The following is a 9,925-nucleotide window of genomic DNA, read 5'->3' as shown; positions in this document are numbered from 1 at the left end:
AGAGAAATTAAGCCCTGCCTCTTGAAGAACGGAATTTCAAGAATTCATGGACCTATTTTAAAGCCGCACAACATCATTTCTGAAAGTCCGTCACCTTGTGCATTAAAATTGACTCTGCTCTGGAGGCCCATCCTTTCACTTCTTCCCGTTTGTTAACTTTTCCATTTGGCGTTAAGAATGGTTGTCATCTAGTAGAGGTTAAGAAATTTAGGTTGCACAGAATCCTATATTTCTGTAGCTTTTTCCGGAACTGATATCCTTGGGACTTCCACTAGTTTCAGATGTTGTGTGTTGGGCTGACAGTGGTAACAGCTACTGTGGACGGTCCTGTAGGTACGGGCTGTTTGCTGTCATTGGTGTTATCTGAGCTTGAGCTGGATGTGTAGCCTTGGTGTTGGGCTGCTCTCATTTTCCATCCTCTATCTTTGTTCTCCCCACACGTATCTCACACCTCTGTTTCACCCCGTATTATAGGCATATTTCAGGTGTGTGTGTACTAACCTCTGTAGCTGACTGTAAGGCCCCGAGGGGCAGAGAAGAATGCATCTTGTTCAGTTTTGAGCTCCTCCTTTCTGCTAGCAAAAATTCCTTGAACATAAATCACTCAACACATTTTTTTTGGTTGAATGTGTCATTAGGTCAAAGTGGAGAACACACACAGAGAGAGAGAGAGAGAGAGAGAGAGAGAGAAAAGTTACCAGCAGTGTAAGGTTGGGAAACCCCTCAAGAGAGTGAAGAGGGGAAAAGGTTTAGGGGGCAGGAATTGGGGTAGAAAAGGCAGAAAGAAGATAAAGAGGACAGGATATAACAAGAGTTGGAGATGACAGGAATGTGGGATGATTTGGGGAAGATGGGTCGATGTAGGAAACTTTAAAAAATGTATGGCCCAGGATCTTGTCTCCTAGTTAGGGCGAGAGCCAGGTAGGAATGGGGAGATTAACAGTATCTCTTGGGTAGCAGGCACTATGTGGACACTTCCCATATGTTGTTTTATTTTTTAAAGCAACTAAAATTAGTTGACTTATATAGAACTTAGATATTTCAGTGGTACAAAAAAATATCAATTATCTCTCTTAATCTAGAGAGTGGTTACTGCAAGTGTCATGGGTAATAACTAGAACTATAAATATACTGTAGAATTGGGAAGGTAAAGACATAAATTAATTTAGAGGAGAATAATCAAGATGTAAGTCCCTGGCTTAGGACTTCCTCATCCACAGGGACAGCTGGTGTGTGTGTGATACATGGGGTCACAGTGGATCCCTATGGAGTAACAACACTAGTTCCCAGCCCAGATATCAACTTTCTTTTTTTGGGGTGGGGGGAATCTGCCGTTGTTAAGAATAGGGAATCAAATATCAATATAAAAGTTATCTTCTCAAAAAAAAAAAGTTAATCTTCTCAAGGCAGATTCACAGGAGACAGGGTAAATTCTAGTGCCTTGTGTTGAGTTGCACTTGAGATTTATTTTACCATAGGAACGATTTTGACAGATTATGTATTTAATATGTTTTGTGGGTGGGCATGGGAATCTGGTAACCACTTACACACAGTTTATGTGAGCAGGCTGCCGAGTTGCAAACAACTGACTTACAAAATGAGCCTTTGGAATACCACCCGGCTTACGGACTTCCTCTGTGCCACTCATTTATGGTTTGAGCACTGTATCTTGTTTAATGTCTTGATGAAGAATTAGAAAATTAAGTGGGAAAGAAAAACACCTGTCAAGTGCAGAGAATCCTCCCTGTTACACAATAACAATGCAGGGCAGTTGATGACTAGAATGGGAGGAGCCCCTCAAAGTCATGGGAAAGCCTGTGGCTATCTGGCCTCACCTCTTCTCTGCCTTGCTTTCTCTGCCTCATACAGTCCATTGCCAAACAATATTTTCACTGTCATAAGCCACCTTAGTTAAATATTTAATTCTACAGAGTCATAGCCAGGGACCAAAATGTCACGCATAGATTTTAGGAAAGTAATAAAATGCTCCAGAGAGTACAATTGCACGGCGTGGGGCCCGTTGCATCTGATAAATGAGTCACATACCTGGTCAGGTGTTTCCTCACAGTGACGATGGCTGCTTATCTGTGTGCAGCCTTGTTATTTGGAGGAAACAAAGATAAGAAGTTTTTGCTGTATGTCTGAAACCCACGTGTAAAAAACTATTTTTATAGAGTAGCCTTCTCTTTCCTGCTGTCCTGCGCCTAAATATTGGAGCAAAGTGAAATTTCCTGCAAGAGCTGCTTGTAAATAGTAAGCGCTCAATAAAGGCCCTCTCTACCTTTTATCTCCCAGCCGTTGCCTCCATATTACATGCGAGGACCCTTTTCACATCCTCCAAATAGACAGCTCTATACCTTTGTGAGTTGGCTAAAATACAACATGTAGCTGTGTTTTCTTATGACAGAAAAGGTTTATTCATTTTAGAAATATGGAAGTCTGTTTGCCTAAGCCTGTGATTTTAAATTTTTCCTTCTTTTCTTATGTATTTCCTGAAGTTTCTACAAAAATGTAGTTTCCAAACAAAAATATTTAATGTTTCAAAAGGAAAATAATGCAAATATGCAGAAAGATGTTATCCATTATCCAGAGGTAATCACTTTATCATCATCCTTTCTAGGGCTTTTCCTGTACATATATGTAATTGATATTTATTTATTTTTATTTTTTTTACATCTTTATTAGAGTATAATTGCTTTACAGTGGTGTGTTAGTTTCTGCTCTATAACAAAGTGAATCAGTTATATATATACATATGTTCCCATATCTTCCCTCTTACGTCTCCCTCCCTCCCACCCTCCCTATCCCACCCCTCCAGGTTGTCACAAAGCACCGAGCAGATCTATTTTAAAATGAGACTGTATCGTATGCGAGGGCAGGCTAACTGCTAAAGCAACCTTCAGTTTTCAGTGGGAATAAACTGTACCAGTCTATTTCCGCTTCACTGTCTGGGAAGGGGCAGTAGGTGGTGGTGGACAGGGCAGGGTGAGGCAGGGGATGCTCTATTCCACTCCCCTCCTTTCATGGAGTTCCCCCTTCTTGGCCTTCAGGATTTTCTCCATTGAGCAGGGGGGACAGGGAAGAGAATGGAGGTGGGTGAGTGGGGGGACCTTGTCTGGAAAATGTGTCCATCATTTTTGTCCACATCTCATTGGCCAGAAGTTGGTCACATGACTGCAGTTTATGCTGGGAAACGTAGTCTAGTTGCAGGTCTGAGTCAAAAAGGGAAACAGTCTGTTGAACCACGAGCTGCTCTCTAACTCAGTTGTGTAAACCGTTTTGAAACTTTCAAAAGAAACCAAATCATTTATTTCGAACATGCTTTTGTGTGCAAAATCTGGTTCCCTCTCCATCTCTACCCTATGTGAAGCCCCACCGTCTCTTGCCAGATCTTCTTATAATTGGTCTTCCTGCTTCTGTTCTTGTTCCCCTGTAGTCGCTGACCCCCAGCAGCTGAAGGGGTCTTTTAAAAACTGAAGTCAAATTTTATCACTCGCCTGCTTGAAACTTTCCAAAGATGGTTGCATTAATGCCCACCCTCTAATGAGGCTGGCGCCTCGGCTCTCTGACCCCACCGGCCATGCTGCTCTCCCTCCCTCTGCTGGCCCTCTGGCCTCTCCTCTTGGACTTGCCCTCTGCAGGCGGTGGGACTTGCCAGCGTCCCTGAGTGAAACTCCCCCCACCCCATCACCCGTCAGCTTCAGTGTCACCTCTCCAACCACCAGTCCTAGATAGCCTCCCCTCTCGCTCTACTTAGTTACTTCTATTTAACTGTCATGTTGTTGTCAAGGCACTCAGCCACCATCAGAAATCATCTGGCTTGTTTGTTTGTATATGCTTGTAATCCATCTTTCTGTTTTCTAGATTGTGGGTTCCTTGAGGCGGGAGGAACTCCATCTTGCTCCCATCTGTGCCCTCAGATAATGAGTCCTGCACGCGGTGGCTACTTAGTACATACTTGTGGGATGAATGAAGGTCTTGACAGATTCTCACGTTTTTTTTTTTTTCCCCAAGGACCTCTGCTTCATTTTTAAAAAATTTTTATTATTTTTTATACAAGTTCTTATTAGTCACCAATTTTATACACATCAGTGTATACATGTCAGTCCCAATCGCCCAATTCAGCATACCACCCCCCCACCCCCACGCGGTTTTCCCCCCTTGGTGTCCTTACGTTTGTTCTCTACATCTGTGTCTCAACTTCTGCCCTGCAAACAGGTTCATCTGTACCATTTTTCTAGGTTCCACATACATGCGTTAATATACGATATTTGTTTTTCTCTTTCTGACTTACTTCACTCTGTATGGCAGTCTCTAGATCCATCCACATCTCAACAAATGACTCAATTTTGTTCCGTTTTATGGCTGAGTAATATTCCGCTGTATATATGTATCACATCTTCTTTATCCATTCATCTGTCAATGGACACTTAGGTTGCTTCCATGTGCTGGCTATTGTAAATAGAGCTGCAATGAACATTGGGGTGCATGTGTCTTTTTGAATTATGGTTTTCTGTGGGTTTATACCCAGTAGTGGGATTGCTGGATCATATGGTAATTCTAGTTTTAGTTTTTTAAAGAACCTCCATACTGTTCTCCATAGTGGCTGTATCAATTTACATTCCCACCAACAGTGCAGGAGGGTTCCCTTTTCTCCACACCCTCTCCAGCATTTGTTGTTTGTAGATTTTCTGATGATGCCCATTCTAACTGGTGTGAGGTGATACCTCATTGTAGTTTTGATTTGCATTTCTCTAATAATTAGTGATGTTGAGTATCTCTTCATGTGCTTCTTGGCCATCTGTATGTCTTCTTTGGAGAAATGTCTGTTTAGGTCTTCTGCCCATTTTTGGATTGCGTTGTTTGTTTCTTTAATATTGAGCTGCATGAGCTGTTTATATATTTTGGAGATTAATCCTTTGTCCGTTGACTCATTTGCAAATATTTTCTCCCATTCTGAGGGTTGTCTTTTCGTCTTGTTTATGGTTTCTCACGTATTTTTAATGACAGTGTTATAGCCCATTGCACGGAATTGCTGTGAATATTTAACTGTCTACTTTTGTGGCTTTTTATTTATTTTTAAAATTTATTTATTTGGCTGCATTGGGTCTTCGTTGCTGAGCACAGGCTTTCTCTAGTTGCGGCGAGCGGGGGCTACTCTTCCTTGCAGTGTGTGGGCTTCTCACTGCGGTGGCTTCTCTTGTTGCGGAGCATGGGCTCTAGGCATGTGGGCTTCAGTAGCTGTGGCTTACGGGCTCTAGAGCACAGGCTCAGTAGTTGTGGTGCATGGGCTCAGTTGCTCCGTGGCATGTGGGATCTTCCTGGCCCAGGGCTTGAACCCATGTCCCCTGCATTGGCAGGCAGATTCTTAACCACTGCACCACCAGGGAAGCCCCTACATTTTTAAATTAAAAAAATGTTTTGATGACTCCGTTTAGCTAGTTTTGGGGGATTTTTATGGATTTTTTATTTTCTTAGGATTGATTCCTAGGTGAGAATTTGTTTACTGAATGGGTGTATGTACAAAATATTAAGGTGTTTAGACCCTCCTGGTTTGTTTCCCCATGTAGTTGAGGGGTCTGGTATAGCATACTCTCAATAATACTGGAAGGTGGGCTGGGGGGGGTAGGGGGTGGGAGTTTTGTCTGTCTTCATTGCTGTATCCCTAGATCTTAGAACAGATGTTCATGTTTACTAAACGAATAAATCAGTTTCCATAAAAAATTCTAGGTATCCCTTCATTTAAATTTATTTTTATTCATTTATTTGTATAAATGTTCCCTGACTTTTAAAATGTATGCTTTTGCAGAGTAGGTCTGTCCAATGTAAGAACACGCACCCAGCGTTAAACCTAAGGGAACTGGGTGTTAGCTGGGCTCACCCTATTCCTTAGAATCCAGACAAGGTTCCTCTGAGCCCCCTCTGGAGTTGGTGGAAAGTTCAGGATTCTGCCCAGATTTCCGAGAATCCCAAGGGCTGTGAGACAAAGAGACCATTTCTAACCAGAATTCTTGTCTTCTTCTCCGTGACTTGTGATTGACTGTAGTTTGGTGTTCATCACACCGTCCCTTCTTTATTGCTCCCACATCAGTCACAAGCGCAAGACTAGGTGTGTTGCTTTGAGTTGGTCATTGGAAGAGTTACTGCTTTGTAGACCCTCCATCCTCCTCCGCAAAGGTCCTTTCACCCTTCTGTCGCCAGATCACACATCTGCTTCAGCCAGCATCAAGGACGGGCCTGGAGATGTAGCGCTTTCCTTTAACAGTATCCACCCTCCGGGGGTTGCAGTCGTTGTCCCCCTTCTGCACGGTGGTGTCTGGGAGAATTGCTGATTTCCAATGTTTGTCATTGGTGAGCGGGGCAGAGAGTTGGGATGGGGGAGGCAGGGAGACAATAAAAAGTAAGTTCCCCTCCAGCTGTTCCTTTTCCTCATTTCTTCTTCTGAATGATTCCTTATTCCCCCAAGTAAAGTCTTAACCTCTTCGCCTTGCACATGAGGATTTCATTTTAACCCATGGTTCTCAATTGGTATGCTACGGGCACTAGTGGGTCATAAGCTCTTCCCAGGTGTGCTAGGAACTGTCCACAGGTGTGTTGCCGAATTTTGATCCACGTGTAAAAATGCTTCAACTGTGGCATTCCTTGAGCTGAGTAGGCCATAGGAGCTGTCACATGATGGCTGTGGGGTGCAGCCTGCTATGAGAAACAGAAAAGAGCCTTAGCCTAGATAAGGTGCCAAGAAAGAATCCCTGGTGACGGGTGGTGAGCTGAGTGTGTAAGAGCAAGGGGAAGGCACTCAGCACCTGCTTAAAGGACCAAGGGAAGAGCATGTAACCCTGGGAGCTTTGGTAAACCGTGTCGTAGGGTCCTGTTTTAGGTCCTGTTTAGTAGGGTCTCTGGCTTGGCTGAATCCTTTCATGAAGGTTGCCAAACATATTAAATCCTGCCAGACTTGAATGCGGGCCTCCTTTGAAAGGGAATTATAAACACACACGTGTTTGTGTCCCTTGTTGTGTTTGCATGTGGGCAGCCTTGTGTCGGGGGTGGATGGTTGGAAGGATGAAGGATCCTGGAAAGTAAAGGTTCTCAAACATGGGTTCCGATTGCCTGTATGTGTGCTTGATCTGGGCGGCTAATTGATAAGGTTCAGCACCCTTTTCACTCCATGTTTTATTTCACCCTGCCTTTATCTCCTTTGACAGGACGTAACCTACAAATCATTTAGGGTTTTTTCCCCTCACCTATGTCTTGACTAAACACATTGGGTAGATGAATTTCCTATTACTTCTCTCTTGCCCCTCAGCACTTGGGTCCCCAAGGGCTCCATCCCTAGCCGTTTTTTCTTCTCACTCGTCTTGGATAACTTCTCACAGATCTTGAACTCTACCTACCACCTGTCAGGTCTACACTGATAACTCCCAAGTCTCTGGCCCAGACTAGATCTCTCTCCCATTTATCCCATTTTTTTTCCCACCTGGTTGTTTCACAGGGCACCTTGAATTCAACTGGATCCTCTGTTTCAATTTATGTTAAGACTTGGCCCAAACTGGAAATCTGAGAGTTATCCTGGACTTCTGCCTGCCCTTCCCCCTAAGCCATCTCATCTCTCCTGAATGTCTTAGCCCTTAGACTAGACTTCTCCTGGCATGGTACCATCACAGGGTCCTGTGCTATCGTCTGCCCATCACTCTCAGTAGACTGTCAGCATATTCATGTCTATATTTCACGTCCAAGCTCAATGCCCATAGGAGCGGCTTAGAAAATATTGGAATGGATAAATAAGCAGGTGGATGGGATGAATGAATGAATGTTTTCTGAGATGTTTTGGGGTGATTTCCGTTTAGGGTGATGCTTTTTATTTCTTTTTACTGGAATGAGACATTTTTTTTGTTTGCCAGCACCAACATTTTGAAACCGTAATTTTGAGGAAATATTTTACCATGTGAAATTCCTCTCTCAGGCCACACACACAAATATATTAACTTCAAAGGAGGAATTATTTATGAAATTTATGGTATGTTGTTGCACTTGGTCATTTATCTAGGTGGTTTCATGTGTGCGGTTGTGTTCTTGGTACAGCTGGGAAATATTTACTGTCTGTGGCGGAATCATTGATCTACATGACCTAGTTTGAATTAAACTTGAGCTTAATTAACTTGGATGCTCTAAATGTCTAGGGTTGTAGGATTTCAGAGCTGGAATGTTGCTTTTTGAACTTCAGCGTAAGGAAGGATCGCCTATGCGTAAAGAGTAATCATTGACTTTGCATGTTGGCTGAGACAACGATCGATTGAAAGTCCATTTTGTAAACTACTTTTTTTCCCTCTCCAACAGGGAGAGTCCCGTATCCTCAGAGTGAAGGTTGTTTCTGGAATTGATCTCGCCAAAAAGGACATCTTCGGAGCCAGGTATGTTTGCTTTGTTATCTGGTAGGCTTCTGAAGAGAGTTTAAGCAAGCGCTTTTCAAGTTCAGGTGCATCGGAATGACCTGGCGGGGGCGAGGGCGGGGGCGGGGGCGGGGCGGTGCTTCTTAAAGCAGAGATTGCTGGGCCCTGCCTCCCGAGTTTCTGATTGAGTAGGTGATGCTCACGCTGCAGCTGGTTCAGGGACCACGTTCTTGCAGGGGTGTAGACCTTGTGTAACGGCGGCAGTTAGCGGGCTTGGCCTTCCTACGGGTTGATTTCATGAGGAAATTAGATTCAGATGTTTCTGTTTTTCCACAGTAGAAAAATAAGTTTGAGAACATGTCTGTGTTCATTTTAATATATTCCTGTTTTTTGGTTTTTTTTAAAAAAAAACAACCCTAGCTGAGGGAAACAAAGTATTGTTTTGCTCCTGGGAGAAGTGGATATTTTTTGGCATGTGTAATTTTGGAATTAAGAGACTTGGTGATTTCTGTGGCATTTACGGAAGCACTCACAGCCTAATCGTTCTGGCTGTTGTAGCTTTTTTATTTTGCGTGTAGCACCTGGTATCCCTGTATCTTTCAGTCAGCCCTACTGGCTGTTGACAGTGTTGCCTTAAGTTGCTGGACTGGTAGCAGAGTGAGGATTAGAGCTACTTGGAACTAGGATTTGAACCAGATTTCGGAGAAGAAAGCCCTTTTGAACTTTTGACCTAAAGGATATATTAGAGATGATGTAGTCCAACTTCCCTGTCGAATGGAAACGGGAAAGGTTACTATTTAAATCCAGTCACTTATGAGGCCCCTGGTCCCTGCTCAGCACCCTCTTCCAGTTGGGTACCTGATGGGGTTGAACCAGAGAGCCGTGCTGGCCGCTAGAGTCACCACCTTGGAACACTGGGTCATCCCGTGAGTCTCCGGGACCATTGCCCGTAGTGACGCTCGGGTTCAGGGCCTCAGCCTGACACTGGAGACCCTGAGTGATGAGGCCTCGTTCTGTCCAGCTAACCTCGTCCTCCCAACACCGCGCAGAAGCCCTTGTCTGCCGTTGGTCGGCACACCTCTTTTATGTTCTGTCCTGTTACCATGCCCATTTTGAGTTTTGTCTAGCAAAGAAGTCAGTTAAGCTACTAATGTGATTTGCGTTAACGAGCAAAAAAAAATTCAGGCATGTCTCACTTTGTTGCGCTTCCCAGGTACTGTTTCTTAACAAATGGAGGGTTTGTGGCAATCCTGTGTTGTCAGATGACGGTTGACATTTTTTAGCAAGAAAGTATTTCTAAGTTAAGGTATTTACACTTTTAAAAAAAGACATAATGCTATTGCACATCTAATAGACTACAGTACAGCGTAAACATAACTCATGCACTGGGAACCCAAAATTCGTGTGACTCGTTTTATGGTGATACTCGATTTATTGCGGGGCTCTGGAACTGAGCCTGCAGTATCTCCGAGGTTTGTCTGTAAATAAGTAAAATTGATGGACGTTCAATATCAGGGAAATATTTTTTTAAATTTCTG

General features: G+C 43.5%; 1 protein-coding gene across 3 annotated transcripts in view; it reads left to right on the top strand.

The window, feature by feature from the left end:
• Positions 1-8,334: 8,334 nt before the first annotated feature.
• The window catches only part of NEDD4L (NEDD4 like E3 ubiquitin protein ligase), a 229,020-nt gene continuing 227,429 nt past the window's right edge, over positions 8,335-9,925 (top strand). For 2 of the 3 annotated variants that reach the window (XM_065889716.1, XM_065889715.1), the window contains exon 1: positions 8,335-8,408. The gene's annotated coding sequence lies outside the window, so the exon portion shown is untranslated. The remainder of the gene's footprint in view (positions 8,409-9,925) is intronic. The other variant, XM_065889717.1, reaches the window with a different exon arrangement.

The sequence above is a fragment of the Phocoena phocoena genome, chromosome 13 (genome assembly GCF_963924675.1).
Source record: "Phocoena phocoena chromosome 13, mPhoPho1.1, whole genome shotgun sequence".
NCBI classification, from domain to species: domain Eukaryota; kingdom Metazoa; phylum Chordata; class Mammalia; order Artiodactyla; family Phocoenidae; genus Phocoena; species Phocoena phocoena.
The sequence above is the reverse complement of the archived record's forward strand: the minus strand, read 5'-3'. Positions and strand labels throughout refer to the sequence as shown.